The following is a 14,447-nucleotide window of genomic DNA, read 5'->3' on the forward strand; positions in this document are numbered from 1 at the left end:
TTTATTCAAATGAAGTTACATAAAATCATTTGCTTTTCTTCAGGTTATTATATTCCACAGAAATGCTTATGAATAATAAGGAAGGCCTAAAGAGAGATGGTGCTCTTTGCTTTTCCACTCTCTTCTAACTAAAACAAAAAATGATTATTACATGTCCTTTCCTGAGCATTAATTTTTGTGAACTGGGAAAGCTAGAAAAGCAGGTGTTTCCCTTAGGATGAAGGACACACATAAGACCTTCAAAGGCAAATATTAAGCTAGAATTATTATTCTGTTAAAAATACTTTCCTGTTGTGTTTTCTTTTAAATTAAAAAAATTATCCCAGGAGACATTTGAATGTATGAAGGTTGAGTTAAGAAGAATTGTAAGTACCCAGCTAAGATGTTGCCATTAGAGCTCACAGGTGACACAAAACTAAAGGTATTTTACTTAGAAACTGGCCTCTTCCTAATTTCTGGCAAGTCCTATCAGTTTTAGGTCTGCTGTACTATGGGTATCTGGGCTCCATTTCCTCTGAAAGCCTTATCCAAATCATCACTGTCTCTCTCCTGGGCCAAACCAACAGCCTCCTAACCAACTGTCCCCCCCTCCCCTCTTGCATCCGCTCCAGCCCTTCTCAGATGGCAGTTGGGGATGGGGGGGGGGGGCTCTGTAAACACAACTCAGACCATCACCTTCATGACTCAAGCCTTCCATACCTCCTGTGCAATGGCCCAATGGACCCTACATGGAAAGGCACCTGCCTCCCTTAACACAGGTATCCTCCTGCTCCCCCATGGTGCACCCACACCAGCCTCAAGCCCCCATTTCTGGCCCTTTCCTGCCTCTGGTCTCTGTACCTGCTCCTGTCACTTCACCCTAACACAAACACTCTGGCTCATTCTTATCTTTCAACTTGAAGGTTACCTCTGCGGGACGGCCTCTCCTGGACGGGCCACCTTACCTGAAATAGCACCTGCCCCTCATACCCTACCACTCTGTCGCCATCACTGTCTCTCTCCTAGTGTCCTATAGTATAATCTGTAATAATCTTGTTGATTGGTTCTCTTGCTTATTACCTGTCTCCTGAGCTAGACTCTGTGGTCTGTGAAAACAGGGACTGGTCTGCCTTTCTCACTGCCCTATCCCTAGCTCCCAGGACAGAATCTGGCACATAGGGGTGCCCAGTAAACATGTGATGAATGAATCAATGAGCGAAATTAAAGGAATTAACATTATAAAGATATGATTCTTAGATAGTTATTAAACATATGTTGTAGGTAATTGTTTCTTTGTAACTTTATTCAAACAAAAAAACTTAAAATATATCCCAGTGATATCACTGAACTATAAATCATCATTATATCACCCTCATTTTTTTTCAATCAGTCCATAGACACTGTGGCCACTAGACTGGGGAGAATATATTGGTCATCCAAGTCATGTAGTCCAAATCACCTTTTATATTGCACGCAAGTATCTTCCTAAGAATCATATCTAATGTCACACTGACGATAGACATGGCTAGTTGTCTACCCAATCCATTTTCCCTTCTCCCTCCCTTATAGACTGCTATTGTTTTTGGAATGTCAACGTGCCCAAATAGCACTTTTCCGCCTGCCTTGCAGTCAGGTGAGCGCCATGAAACACAGTTCTGGCCACAGAGACAGACACTTAAATCTTCAGAGAAAGTTTTGCATTCGTAATAAAGATTCCACTAATTGCTCTGGGATGCTCCCTCCTATTACCAACCTGGAACTTGAACATGATGGCTTGAGGTGCAGCAGCCCCCACTTAACCATGAGGAAAATATGAAGAGAAGCACAGAGATCTTGCTCCGGATAGCCTCAAGACACTGAACCAAAACCAGCAACTGATGCTTACCTTCAAATTTCTTTGTGAGCAAACGTGACTTTGTGTAAGCCATTGTTTTACAAGGTTTTCTGACATGCTCTGCCACTTTAAAACCTGTAGTGAGTCTTTCCTGGCTATAAAATAAAGTCCAGACTTCTTCCTACTGAACCCAGAAGTTTTTGCAATCTCACCCAAGCCTTGTTTTATCTTCTCATCCCATCCCCCAGCCATGTCTTCCTAGATCCCCTCAACTACCTGCCCCCACCAATGCTCTCCAAACCTTCAATGAGTCTGAACAGAACCTTTCCTTACTGTATCACACATCTCTCAACTTCCACACATGCTACTCCTCTTGTTCTCTCCATGAGAATCAGAACCATCTTTTAAGAACCAGGTCAAGCATCCTTCCCTCCATAAGCCCTCCACATCCCTCTGAGGCAATGTCCTTGCTCATTCTTCTGTGCCTCCCAGTGCCATTACAACACTGTGGTCTATGCTGTAACGGTCCTGTTGTGTGCCTGTTCCCTCCGGTCTGTGAGACACAGGCTTGGTATCTCAGTCATCTTTGCATCTTATTTAAATATCTAACACTCCACTGGTTACCACACCCCTAAAAATCATTCACCAAATAAAGGAATGAATGTCCTTCAGCCCATGGGTACTGTTTTGGAACCATTATATTTCACTGTGTCTCTCTATGAATAATGCATTTTAAGCACCTACTATGTGTCAGACTCTATACTGAGCATTAAGGATAAATTTTGTCCCTGTGTAGATATTCCTCCATTGAAAAAACTTAAACAAATCGAGTGCAAGTCAGTTAAAGGGTATTACAGGATATCAACTCTGAGCAGTAATAAGTCATGAAGGCAGAGATGATTATATACCCCAAGGCAGTAATGGAATGCAAAAAGTATCATCTAGAAAATAAAAGAGAAATCTAAGGCTGCCTCATTAGAATGTTAAGAAGAAAATAAGCAATAATTCCTTCTCCACTATTTATGCACTACTAAGGAATAGAAGAGAAAAACTAAGATGAAACAGAAATACTTCTACTTATACACTCAGATACATGTACAGCAATGTGTCTTACACGATTGTTACATTACAACAGTCAAAATTTGGAAACAATCTAAATATTTCTCTATAGGGGATCCATTAAATAAAATATGGTAATTTCATACTACTGAATATTAGGTAGCCATCGAAAGAATGAGGAAGTCCTATAGCTACTGCTGTAGAAAAAAACTCTCCAAGATATATAACCAAAAGAGAAAGCAAGCCACAGAATAACACAGATTGCAGAAGGAAGGAAGGAAGGGAAGGAAGCAGGGGTGAAAACCGACACAAGAAAAAAAGCTGAATAGTACTACATCTATGAAAGAAATTAAACTTGTAACTTCTTTCCCAAGGAAAAAACACCAAGCTCGCTCTCATCCTTGATTCCTACAAAACTTTCAAGGAAAAAATAATACTAATCTTACATAACATCTTCCAGAGAAAAGAAACAAAGAAATATTTACAATATCATTTTATGTGGACAGCATGCTGACATCAAAATCTGACAAGAATTTTATAAGAAAGAAATACAAGAACAAGCCACTGTCTCCCATAAACATTGTTGTAAAAATCATACACACAATATAAGCAAACTAAATCCGGTGGTCTATAAAAAGAATTAAACACCACAACCAAGACTGGCTCCTCTCAGAAATGCACAGGCAATTTAATATTTGAAATCTACTAATAAAATTCAACATACTTACAGGAAAAAAAGAAAAGAAAAAAACTAATATGGTCTTCTGAAAAGATCCAGAAAAAAAAATCATTTGATAAAAGTCAACATTCATTCTTGGTAGGAAAAAACTCAACAAATTAGGAATACAAGGGAACTTCCTTAACCTGATAAAAGATAGCTACAAGAACAAAACAAATCAAAACAGAAAAATCCTATAGCAAACATAGTAATTCATAGTGAAACAGGAAAAGCCTAACCCATGTCCAACCCTCATTGCCCTGACTATAATAAACTATAAAAATATTTGCCATTAAATTGATAAACCAAATCATAGCTGAGAAGTAACACATAAATGGCTGATATGTATAAGGTAACGACCAACCAAATAGGTATCCCAAAAATGTTTGTTGCGTTACTTGTTGGGGTTAATGTAGAGCATGAAATCAGCCATAATACCTGGCTCGTTAAAAAAATGCGGGGGCCTGCATGACCACTTTGCCCTTGGAATGCGGTGGGGAGTTGCCTTCCCGAAGCTTTCCGAGCCCTAACAGTCGCCCTGTGATCTAAGAGATGTCGGCATTGTCCCTTAGGCTACGTTTAGCAGAACTCATAGAACACCCAAATTAGCATATCGTATCTTCCCCTTAAACAAATCCTCCCAGTTTCAGTAAGACCCCCTGTCACACATCATGTGCTTGAGAAACAGTGAAAGGGATTTGTGATTATCCTGAAGGACCAATAATAGCATGAGCAAAGAAGAGCAAAGAGTCTTGCCTCTGAGTGTTGACCCCCGTAATCTTTCATCCATCAGAACAGAGAGTGCTGGTCATTCCCGGCAATTACTTAATTAAATATACTCTGGAATTACAATCATTCTGCTCAGGAATAAGGGCAGTTCAATTTAAATTTGGCCCAGCAAATTAAATGCAAAATTTGAAACAGGGCAATAGCAAATAGGTTGATTTATTTCTTGCATATTTGTATTTACCTTATCTTGAACGTCTACTCCTAGATACATCTAAGAATTTAATTCTATATTCTTAGTTGCATGTTACTGTTGACTTACTTGTTTTCTCTGTAAGTTACTTTAAGTCAGTAGTGGAAGTAACCCCTGAATAAATACGTAAAAAACAAATAAAAGGTGGTTAAAGCAGGACTCAGCTAGCAAAGTCACTCTTCTTAAGCCCTCAAATTTTCTTATTGTGAGAAAAAATATCTAAATAACACCAAATCCTAAAACACATTGTTCTCTGCCATTTAAAAATAAAGTTATTATTTTTTTATTTAAATTCAATTAGCCAATATATAATACATCATTAGTTTTCGATATAACGTTCAACGATTCATCAGTTGCATAAAATATCCAGTGGTCATCACATCACATGCCCACCTTAATGCCCATCACCCAGTTACACCATCCCCTCACCCACCTCCCCTTCCACAACCCTCAGTTTGTTTCCCGGAGTCAAGAGTTTCTCATGATTTGTCTCTTTCTCTGATTTCTTCCCATCCAGTTTTCCCTCCCTTCCCCTATTGTCCTCTGCACTATTCCTTATATTCCATATATGAGTGACATCATGTGATAACTGTTTTTCTCTGATTGACCTACTTCACTCAAAGGCACTCAAAATGTAGATACCTGAATTATCAATAAGAATTCCTTTTAGGCTTTACTTTGGTAGACATGATAGAAAAGAGTAGAGATTATCTGTGAACAAAAATTACTTTCTAAAGAAATATGACAGTTATTAACACGGGACATCATCTTTCTGTATTAAATTTTTGGAGGTTCTAGGTTATTTAAAGTATGATGAACCTGGGCTGCCTGGTTGGTTCAGTTGGTTAAGCGTCTGCTTCGGCTCAGGTTATGATCTCAGGGTTCTGGGATTGAGCCTCGACTGGAGCTCCCTGCTCAGAGAGGGGAGTCTGCTTCTCCCTCTGCCTCTTCCCCAGCTTGTGCGCATGAACGCTCACTCTCTCTCTCTCAAATAAATAAAAACTTTTAAAAAAAATAAAGTATGATGAACCTTTCCCTGCAAGTTAAACTTTGTAGTCCACACTAATAACAGATAAAGATGATAATGTTGCATTCCAACATCAGATTCTAAATTACAAAGAACAAAATTTTGTGCCCATTCAGCTTAACCCTTAAAATGTCTTTTTTTCCCTAACAGTAAGACGACTCCCAATGCATAAGTGTAACAACTACGCTATGATATGAGCTCCTTTAGAGAAGGAGCTGTGTTAGTTAACTGGCACAGTTTAGGCACTCGATAAAGAGTTGTCAAACGAATGAATCAGGTTTAATTCATTTTATTCTAAAAGAGAAACACCAAAACATGCTTGTTACAAAATAAAACTAGCTTAGGAAAGTAGTAACTATTACTAGAAAAGATGTCCAAATTGTCTGTTAAAAATAAATAGAACATCAGATGATGGCATCGGGTTGAGAATTTACCATGATCCAGTCACTTTATATTTGTTATCTTATTTAATCCTTACCGAAGCTCTACAAGGAAAATACTACTGGTATACAAATTTTACAGATGGGGAAATGAAGGTTTAGAGTTACGTAACTTGCCTGAAACACACAGCTACTAAATGGTAAAGCAAGTATTTGACCTCAAACACTCTGTCTCTCAGATTTGCTCTTTTAACCACTATGTGATCCCATCTTCAATTTTGTAAACCACTTTTCACTTACAGTATGTAGTGTCTTTGAAAGCCAATAAGAAAAAAGAGGGGGGGTGGAAGCACTAGGCAGACTCCCACTTCCTAAAAGGAGATATGAGACATAATGAAATTGCTTATAATGGCACGTATTAGAGCCAAGAAGGTGGTTTTTAATAAAACTGAGAAAGGCTGGATTGCTTTCCCACAGAAATTGTGGAAACACAGATGCTGCCCAACCTTAAAAATGTAAAATTGTTCATGTTTTTGATCTCTGGACCAAAGGAAAAACTACAAATTCCACTGTTTGGAACATTTGATGGAAGAGTTTTAAAGGAAACCATTATTATAATCATGGTACCCACCAGTGCTATGAGAGTCCAAGCTCTGTCAACATTTTCTTTATAAATTCACTATTAGGACTTTCTAACTCATCCAGTATTATGCAGTGAGAGCTTAAAAACCTGAAATGTAAGATCTTAAATGGTGAGTGATATTGTTCCAAGAATTAAGGAGGAAAATGGATATCATGTGATACAGACACAATAGAAAAATGTCTGGCTTATCCAGCATTTTAACAGGTATTAGCTGTCTTTTATTTTGTTTTTCTTGCTTTGGAAGGTTTAGGGGAGGGGGTGGGTTGATCTGGAATGGAAGGCTGAATTGCAACCAGCCATGAACAAAATTTTCAAAGTTCTTAGTATGTTACAAAGAATGTGATAAACTGTTAAAAAACCTAGATGTTGTCTCCATTTTCTGAGTCTGCACAAAGGCTTGGAATCTCATAAAGAGAGATTACGTTTAAGAACTCTGGCACTTTGCTTTTATCTAAACCATAAAGAGATTGAAAGAACGGTCATTTCTAATCCTGTCTAGTACATTCCAGCTAAGTGGGAGCAAGAAGACATAGGATAAAAGGAACTATTCAGTCATTTTAGAACTTCAGCAAGTGTTGAGATAAATTCCTTTCTCAATAAGGGTTAAAGCTGAACGGTCCTGATTCTCCAGAACATGCTTCTCTTATCCCCACATCCTACATCCCCTGCCACTGTATTTTTGCATCTTCCTTCCTTGAGGTGACTTGCCTTTAATACAAAATCAAAGGTGAAAAAAAAATGTCGCAAATCATATCTTACAAAGGCAAGTGAAATAAATTTATTTAACAACTCATTTTGGAATTACAGTTCATGTCACCATTTATCATGCTTAAAAACCATAATAAATGGTTTGTAAAATCACATCGGATGGCTAAGTCAGAAGAGAGCCAATGAAACAATGCAATCCACTTACTTCTTTATGGCCAATCTACAGTCACAAAATGTGGAAGAGACAAGAAAGATTAGGCCCCTCACAGACACTGGAAAAAAACAAAAACAAACCCACAGTGCATTGCTCAAGGCCACCCTATTTGCCTGGAACCACACAAACATAACCATATGTGGCTTCCTTTGCCAATCTATCCAATTAGAGTTTTACCTTCTGGATCTTAAAAAAGATACCGTCTACATGAAGTTTCAATTTTAAACTCCCTCTGCCTCATAGGAATACTACAACTCTGCTGGTTGGTTATTATAGTGTAAAGTGATTTAGATTTAGTTTCTGGTAGGGTCTGATATTCCCTACCGAAAGACTCAGCAGACTGTTTAAACTGACTCGGGATTTTTGCTTCTGGATTTATTTTACATAGTGAATTTTCGACCCATTTTAAATAAACTGTCCAATAAGTCTTGAAACTTTAAAAATTATGGCTCTTTCCACAATGATGCTTTAAATCTTATGAGTCACGTAATTTTCTTATGTACCTTTTTTGGCTACAAACACATCCTAATATTAAACAAAAGTTATTGAAAAGTAAACTGATGCATGTGTCAGCATAATCTAAATATGGAAGCATCGTCTTATAAGTAAAAATGGTGCATTTTAAAATTCTGAAGTTAGAAGGTTTACTGTAAGTAGGAAGCCAAAAGTTCAGACATTCAACCAAAGTGGATCCAAACCTCTTGGGTTGGAAACATCACAAAAGCGGGCTTTTCCACGAAATGGCCTGTATTTCCTGTTTTCAGCTCAGCTGGAAGTGCAACAGGAACAATAGTTATTATAGCATGGCACTTCTACTTTTGGTTTGAAAACACCAAGCAGACGCTATGAGCGTGACGAATCAAAAGAAAAAAAGTTGAGTGGAGAGGTGTTCTGGGCTACGAAAAGGAGAGTTAATGGGGACAGAATTTCCTAACTTGACCACCAGTTAACCATAGCTTGGACGCCCAGTGTGCTATGAGTCACTAGCAACTTGCTCCAAAATAACACAAGAACATCTTGGGCTAAATCATTACTGGAGTATATTGTTAATAATATTTCCAGAACAAGAAATTAAGCAGAAACAGTTATTCAATGAGTAAAATGGCACTCACATAAATTCCTTTTTACAGAATAATCTGGAAATGAGATAGCACAAGCAACCTGCTAGACAGATAGTCTGATAATGTTATTCACCACATGCATTTAGAAATTTGGGGCAAAAATCACAACTTCCATCAACAGGTTGATAATAGCTCTTCACAGGGAAAGCGTGGAATTGTTAAAGACAGAACATGAGCTGAATTTTCAAAAGCAAAGTCTCCAAAGTCTTATGGATTGTGAATATAGAGCTATATTTTGCACTTTCCAAAAGGCCATTTACTGCTGTTGTCTCCAACTTACTCTCTTAGAGTCTTCAAAGCTAAGGCTTCCTAACTGACAAACTCAAGCCACTAATATTCAACCATTTAGTTAATATAATTATAAGACCTATATATTATTGATTTGCATCCTCAATTAAGAAAGCAAATTTGGGAACTATTGCTGTTTTCTACTTGATCACTTCATGATAAACAGCAGCAGGTAAAGTTGGACAAGTCACCTAGGGATACAATATCTAAATATCCTCTTCTATAACCTGGAAATACGACTTACCCCCTAATAAATCAATTCCCAAAGATGAAATACAAAACTCTATAATAATAAAATACAGGAGACAAAGAAAGCAAGTGTTTGGCATTTGCAGCCAGGACCAGAGAGCCTTAATTGTAGAATATATCGACACCAACCTATAAAGGAAGTTTGAGAGGCCTTGCAGAGTGGAAAGTAAAGCAGTGAAATGAGACAGCTCAACTGCGACACGGGTCTAGGGGTCACTAGCCCTCTCATCCATCCTTCTGTGAAGAACTGTCATTCCGAGCACGAGGACCAAGACAAGCCTGACGGTCAGGGCAGTGCCTTCGGGTTTCGGGGCCTGGTGGTGCAGTGACTCACCAAGGTCAAACAGAAGAGCAGAGGATGCATTGCTCAAAACTCGCCCTGGGGCAAGTTCTCCACCAAGGTCAGGGTATGAAGCCAAGCCAGGCAAGAGTCAGTAAATTCTAGAACAGGCAGCTATGCCAGAGTCGCAGGCAGAAAGATGCTGAGAGGGCCTAGACCTTTGGAGGGAGGAAGGATGACAGTGGGTACAGTCAAATGAGGACCTGCCCTACCATCTGGGGCAAAAGTCCTGCACTGGCATGTGCTGCTTTGTTCTACTCCTGTGTTCTATTTTGGCAATCTCCATTTCGGCACAGTCCCTGCCCCTCCCTTTCGTTTGCAACCTTGATACTTCATTTGTGTGCTCTGTGCCTCCGGGAGTTTATACTCCAGGTCTAACTAATACTTACCATGAAAACAGATTAATCAAGGGCACATACAGTATGTTGTTTATTCATTTTTAGGACTGGGTTAATAATTTAGCAATTGTAGTTAATGGCTAAAAAAAGGGAGATAAAGGAATAATGGGTCCCTTGTTTGGTGGCAGCCAGCTTCCTTCCTGGAGCCGTGCCACTGTCGGGCGGGCGGGCTCCGAAACAGGCATGAGCTCCGCTGTGGGACCACATTCAGTTGATGGTAAAGCCTGGACGAGCGTTACTGGACTTTAATCTAGCAGACTATATGTATTTGTTTGTTCAACTTTGATCCCACGACAAAAAAGAAAAAAAAGACTATGTGTGATTTCTTGAGAAAGACTTGCCTGGCTGACATAATCCGGACACAAAGGAAACTCAAACTACACAAGAAGCAAAACAGATACATACAGAGGGGCTCTCCTCATTTAAAAATTACATGACAATGAGACCCTCAGAGCGAGTTATGCACTGGGGCAAAGACTGCATCTCGTTCATTTTCTATGTCCCAGCATTGAAGGGTAGCGTCTGGCATATGGCAGGCATTCTACAAATACTCCCTGAACTGAACTGAACTGCCTTGCTTCATATCCTCACCGCTGGTCTCCTTTCATCCATCCAGTTAACAAGCTGCACTTGACCTCAGCTCAGCCATCGCTTCCTCAAAAAGACCTGCCCGGACCTCCCCAACGTGATCAATCCCCCCTAATAACAGTATTATGCGCGCTCCTTCAAAGCACCTATCAGCCGTAATTGTACATTTACTTGCGAAGCCCTTTGATATAAACAATACAAACCATAAGCAATAAATTCCAAAGAGGCAAGGACTGTGCCTTTTTGTTTTTCGCTCATGCGGTAAATGTTGTTTTTGTTGGCACTCAGTAAATATTTGTTAAAGTAGTGGACCAAGAACCCATAATTTTCATGGTTTCCTCTCATTCTAATAATACTCACAAGACCTCAAATAATATGAAATAAATTATCCAGCACACACTCACATAACAGTCAGAGCTGGGAAAGCAAGTTTGCAATGCAGGCCATTCAGTGAGGAAGAATTTTAGTAAGGCAAAGGAAAAATGCAAATATCTTTCATTATAGCTAGAAGTGAAATCTCCATTCTGGAATGTACCATTAAACTCCTTATGGAGAAATGTTTATTCTTTTATAGGCATCTCAGTTGTCTCATTTTTTCTTTAAAGCATAATCCATTAAATTGAACCACTAAAGGTCAAAAACTCTCAAATATTGTCAATCTCATATGGCCTGATCTAGCAGACAATGTATATTTGCTTACATAGTTATTTAGCCATATGTAAGCAGTTTTTCTGTAAAATTGTTCTCTGTACCTTGGGAGTAAAAAAAAAGGGGGGGGGGGAAGACTCTGCTGATTCAAAGTACAATACTGAAGAATATGAGATATGGTAAATGACAAGGTTATTTTCTAGTTGAAGACAAAGAAGGAGCAGAAACAGAAACTTAGTAATATTTAATCCAATATCTTAACATTGACATTAAACCAATATATCCAATCATTCCAGTCAGCAACTTAATAAGCAAAATTCCAGGAGAATAACTAAGAGGCAAGAAAAGAGCCTCAAAGAGGGCTATTGCTTCAATTGGACCATATTTATGCAGCAATCCCTGTGGGTCAGCATACTCAGCACAAAAGATTTGGCAGCAAAAGACACAGACATAGTCCCTGCTCTCAGGAACTTACAATCAGTAAAAGAGGCCTCAACGAACATGTGCAAGATGCTCAACATTACTCAGCATCAGGAAAATGGAAATGAAAACTACAATGAGATATCACGTTACTCCTGTCAGAATGACTAAAATCAAAGGGATCAGGAATAACAAGTGTTGATGAGGTTGTGGAGAAAACAGAACCCTCATGCGCTGCGTGTGAGAAGGTAAATGGGCGCAGCCACTGTGGAAAACAGTATGGAGGTTCCTCAAAAAACAAAAAAATAGAAATGCCATACAATCTAATAATTCTCCTACTGGGTATTTACTCAAAGAAAACAAAAACATTAATTCAAAAAGACATGTGCACCCCTGTGGTTATTGAGCATTATATTCACAATAGCCAAATTGTGGAAGCAACCCGGGTGTCCATCAACAGATGAATGGATAAGGAAGATGTGGTAGATATATACAGTGGAATACTGCTCAGCCATAAAAAAGGATGAGATTGTGCCATCTGCGACAACACGGATGGATCTCAAGGATATTATGCTAAATGAAACAAGTCAAGATGGAGAAAGACAAATACCATATGATTTCATTCATACATGGTACCTGAAAACAGCAAATGAATAAACAAAAAGTAGAATCAGACCTATAAATGCAGAGAACAAACTCATGGATTGCCAGAGAGGAGGGTGGTGAAGGGTTGGGCCAAATGGGTGAAGAGGAGAGGGAGATACAGGCTTCCAATTTTGGACTGAATAAATCACAAGAATAAAGGGCACAGCACAAGGAATACAATCGACAGTATCATAATAGCACCGTATGGTGACAGATGCAGCCATACTTAGGGTGAGCATAGCAGTAACGCACAGACTTGTCAAATCCGTGTTGTACACATGAAACTAATGTAACGTGGTGTGTTAACTATACTCAAATTTCAAAAATCATTTAAAAAACAATGCAAGAGGCCTCAGTGTGTGTCTCACATGCTTCACAGCTCCTCAAGCTTCATTCTGTCCCCTGAGCTAAACTCCCAGCCTCTGGCAGGTCCACATGGATGGTCTCCTTCCCCTGTAAGGAATCACTTCTCTTCACGTAGCCAGAATTTTGAGGGGACAGGGCTATTGTACCAAGTCAGGCTTCAATACATATTTTTAGAATAAATTAAAGAATAACTTCATTAATCACCCAATTGATAAAAGAACATCTGTACAGTAGAAGCTAGGTGAGAATATCTATGGTTTGCTTTCAACAAAAGTCAGGTTTTTCTGGGTTGGCTCTGATCTTCTAAGCCTTTGAGTATATTTCTTGATGGCTCTTCTATTACCTGGGATAAAGAAGACATTTTTATGGCTGACTGAAAGTCAACCTTACCCAAAAATAAAAGTTTGATTTTTCTTCTTTAACCATGTAATATGTGCAGCAGGTACCTCTGACTCTTAGAAGGTAGAAGAATCTCCATTCTGTCACTGTGTGACCTTGGGAAAATTACAAAACCTCTCTGTGCCCATTTTTTAAATCTATAAAATGTTGATAACCATACAGAAACTTTCTGAGAATTAAATGAGACAATACATGTAAAGCATCTGGCACAGTATCTGGCTTACAGTAAGCCCTCAGTCAGTGTTGGTATTATGATTAATACTATTGTGTTTATTGTAGCATTATTATTCTTCTTCCTGTCTATTTTTTATGGGGGAAATCAAAGTCCTGGTTAGATTGAAGAGCTCAAAAAAAGATCCGGTAATTTCATTCAATCATTCCACAACTTTATTTAGTTTCTGCAAGCATCTAGGTTGACCAGCCCCCAGAGTCAAATGGGCAACTTACTAAGGGCTTGGAAGGGAGAGGGTAGAATTGAGAAAGAGTAAGTGAAACATATATTAATGGGTCCAAACTAAGGTCCAAACCCATATGCAATTAGCATAAATAAAAGGAATCAGTACAGAAGTGAATGTCAGGGTCATTGGGTGGTGTTAAGTCTTAAAAATTATATTAACCTTTAACAAGAGGAGAGCCTAAGTTTGGAGAACTTTCTTACCCATGACTGGACCCTACTTAACTTAAAATGCTAAAAAAATTCCCCATCTTAAGTGCGCACAAATCTCATCAGAGATGGTTTGTTGGGTTATTGGTCATAATAAAAACCAAGAGTTAGAACATGGTTACCTTGGCAAGAACTATCATTCAAAAAATGAACTGGAAGTCTACTCAGAAATGGAAGTCTACACTGAGCTAAGGATGAAAATCCTTAGTGAAGAACAGTAGGCTAATTTCCTAATGTGTTGAGCAATAAAATGGGAAACTACCTCAGACTCAAGACTTAAATCCCAGGTTGCTCCAAGCTGGTCTTAAAGAGACTGAAGTCTGCAGTGGGGAAGCAGCAGTGACTTATCTGAAAGTCCCCAAGTGCTTTACAGGGTCATTATTTGCTGACTGCTTTCCACTGACTACATATCTGGTTTCCACCAGATAGGCCAGAGTATCCTGCTAGAAATACACAAGACTCAGGAAACTGCGTATGAATAGTCTCGAAAGGTCTTGTTAGTTTGTTTGTTTGTTTTTAACCAGGCCAGAGATGTGCTGGAGGGGCAGGAAGATGCCTTGTGACCTGTCAGAACTGTGAAGGCTATTTGCAAGCTAACACTTAGCCTGTCATCCTTGCACAGATGCTGGAAGGAGACAGGACATCCTTGGGTCAGAGAAACCTGATTTTATTACTCTCAGCCGTAGTGGTACCACACTGTTAGCATCTTCCTGCACTGGTTCGCAGCATGCCAAGGAATATACAGCAACACAAAAACAGTCAGGTGGCACCTGTGCATCG

At 39.0% G+C, this 14,447-nt stretch overlaps 1 long non-coding RNA gene across 5 annotated transcripts in view; it reads right to left on the reverse strand.

The window, feature by feature from the left end:
• The window catches only part of LOC113259452 (uncharacterized), a 351,228-nt gene that overhangs the window by 311,148 nt on the left and 25,633 nt on the right, over window positions 1–14,447 (reverse strand). The window lies entirely within an intron of this gene.

Source organism: Ursus arctos, unplaced genomic scaffold (assembly GCF_023065955.2).
Source record: "Ursus arctos isolate Adak ecotype North America unplaced genomic scaffold, UrsArc2.0 scaffold_13, whole genome shotgun sequence".
In the NCBI taxonomy this organism is placed as follows: Eukaryota; Metazoa; Chordata; class Mammalia; order Carnivora; family Ursidae; genus Ursus; species Ursus arctos.